This window comes from Octopus bimaculoides, chromosome 3, assembly GCF_001194135.2.
Source record: "Octopus bimaculoides isolate UCB-OBI-ISO-001 chromosome 3, ASM119413v2, whole genome shotgun sequence".
Taxonomy (NCBI): domain Eukaryota; kingdom Metazoa; phylum Mollusca; class Cephalopoda; order Octopoda; family Octopodidae; genus Octopus; species Octopus bimaculoides.
In genome coordinates this window covers 117,366,518-117,369,009 of record NC_068983.1, presented here as the reverse complement: position 1 = coordinate 117,369,009, position 2,492 = coordinate 117,366,518, and the positions used below count along the sequence as shown (strand labels likewise).

The window sequence follows — 2,492 nt, the reverse complement described above, 5'->3', positions numbered from 1 at the left end:
TCCATTTAGAATAATCCAAAGCATTTGATAGGGTTGACCATCAGTATCTGGCGATGGTTCTTGCGTCGGCCGTGTTTAGTCCGACATTCCGTTGGTGGATCACAGCTGTATATAACAACTTCGAATCAATCGTTCGGTTTTTTTTTCGGAACCTTTCTACATTGAGCATTATGTACGGCAAGGGTATCCTCTCTCCCCCCACCTTCTGTATGCTTTGTCCCTCACGCCATTGCTTCGGAGGTTGGAGGCTATGAGAGGCATCCCGCGAGATCTAGGGTGCGGAAAATTGGTTTTGGCATATGCGAACGACATACCGTCATCATATCCCGGGTCGAACATCTACAGTGGGTAGATGAGGCCATAAGGGATAACGAAGTGGTGTCAGGTGCAAAACTTAACCCGGATAATCGGTGGACTTGCAGCTCAGAACCTAGAGGGTCAAGTCGATGACGCCCAACAGCGTCGTGGGACGTTGGACGGACGCATCGGTTAAAATGCTAGGGGTCTTGTTTGGTCCAGACCTCCAGATAAAGAAGAACTGAAGCGAGGTGGCGAGCAGGTTGGCTCTCCTGACTCAGACCTGGTATGAACAGAAGCTGTCCCTGGAAGGGAAGGCGGACGTTGCTGGTGTGTTTATCGCATCAGTAATTACCTACCGCCTGACCGTTGTACCTTGTCCAGTTTCTTGTCTGAACAAGTTGGAATGCAGGCTCTTCTGCTTTTTTGGAGAGGCAGGGAACTTCTTGTAAGGCGCTCTATTTGTTGCCAACAAACTCTGAAGGGTGGGCTGGTGATGCCGTGGCTAAAATTGCGCAAGCATGCGCTGAGGTTGAGGCAGCTCTGGCTCTACCTGGACAGTGAGCAGGTGTGGTCTTCGTTCGTCAGACTGTTGCTTCCGCGGTTCACCTCTTTTAGTGAACTGAACCCATCGATTAAGCGTAGACAGAAGTTGGGTGCTTAGCAATCAGTGTCTCATCAGGAACTCTTGCTCCTCTTCCAGATGAGCAACACCGGCATCGGGGGTTCCACCTCGTCGTTTATAGAGGGTTGGTAGAGTTGAAGTGTGACGACGCCCTAGGAGAAACGTTGGTCTTCGATGACGGTCAACTGGCCGCCCTGTACCGACGAACATTCGGGCCATGGCCTATGGACAATTTCCAGAAGTCTCTGGCATGGCAATGTTACCGAGGAGCCTTACCTGTTCGGGATATACTCTTCAGGCATGCTTCTTTACTCACGCCAACTTGTACAAGATGCGTACAAGACAGTGAAACTGTTCTGCACGCAATTATGCAATGTCTGAAGATTTCGGAACTTTGGGTTTATGTCGAGCAACTGTCGTCACGGCTGAGAAAATTTCAACTGTCATCCGAGTCTATAATTAAGTTTGTTCCGCCGTCTTCTCTTAATAGGGTAGAACCGGCTTGTTTCCTCTTTGTAGTAGCTACTGCGAAGGTGGTACTATGGAAGACACGAATGAAAGGGATCGTGACAGGCATCTTTATCTCTAGCCTTGGGTTGGTTGTCTTCTTTTTCACCTGGAAAAGAAAAAAAGGTTGGTGAGGATATGCCTATCACATGGAATATTTCAGAAAAGATGGAAGACTGTAGCGAATTTGTTGAGAGTGAATGAACATGTCTGATCGAGAAGACAAAGGGTCTACCAGGTATACAGTGTTAGAATGCAGTTTGCGGGGTTGGCCACGTCCCTCACACCATTTTCTGTTAATTCGTTCTGGTCGTTTGTTCTTTTTAACAAACGACCAGAATGACGCTCAGTAAAAAGTGATTTTTCACGTTTCGAGCATATCACTTCATCGGAAAGGAAAAACAGAAAAGGGAAAAATCCAAAGAAAAAAATTACCAACAGAGATAGAAAGATAGATAAATAGACAGATAAATTAATATATAAAGATAGATTAATATATATATATATATATATATATATATAAATAAATTAATAGATAGATAGATCAATAGATAGACAGAGATAAAGAGAGAGAGAGAAAAAGAAAGTGGGAGAAAAACAGACAGAGACAGGCAGAAGGAGAGAGAAGAGAGATAGAATATGCTTTAGCTCATATCACCAGCACTAACTCTCGTCCCAACCTACTTGAAATGAAAGCTATTTAAGAGGAGGACAGCCACGACTACAATATCTCTTGACAAACTTCTCATGAATGCAACTTTGTTACGTCTTTAAGTAATGGTGAAAATTGAACAAACCTAACTTCTACTTGATAAATTGCGCACCATACCTTCATTATGGCTTCTTCGATATCCAATGGAACCGCTATCCAATAAACCCTTCTTCCTTTCTTTCTTTCTTCCTTTCTTTCTTTCACATAGATTGCATATCCGGTTTGAACCAGTAAGATCTTTGTCGATCTTAAAATGTCTTTTGAGGCCTCCGTTTGATTTGCTGACCTTCTGTCACACATTGCACATATATATATATATATATATATATATATATATATATATATATATAT

The 2,492-nt window shown here is 43.5% G+C and overlaps 1 long non-coding RNA gene across 1 annotated transcript in view; it reads right to left on the bottom strand.

Moving 5' to 3' along the window:
- Positions 1-1,306: 1,306 nt before the first annotated feature.
- The window catches only part of LOC128247419 (uncharacterized), a 16,387-nt gene continuing 15,201 nt past the window's right edge, over positions 1,307-2,492 (bottom strand). Inside the window, exon 2 of the long non-coding RNA XR_008263805.1 lies at positions 1,307-1,538. This is a non-coding gene — a long non-coding RNA (uncharacterized LOC128247419). The remainder of the gene's footprint in view (positions 1,539-2,492) is intronic.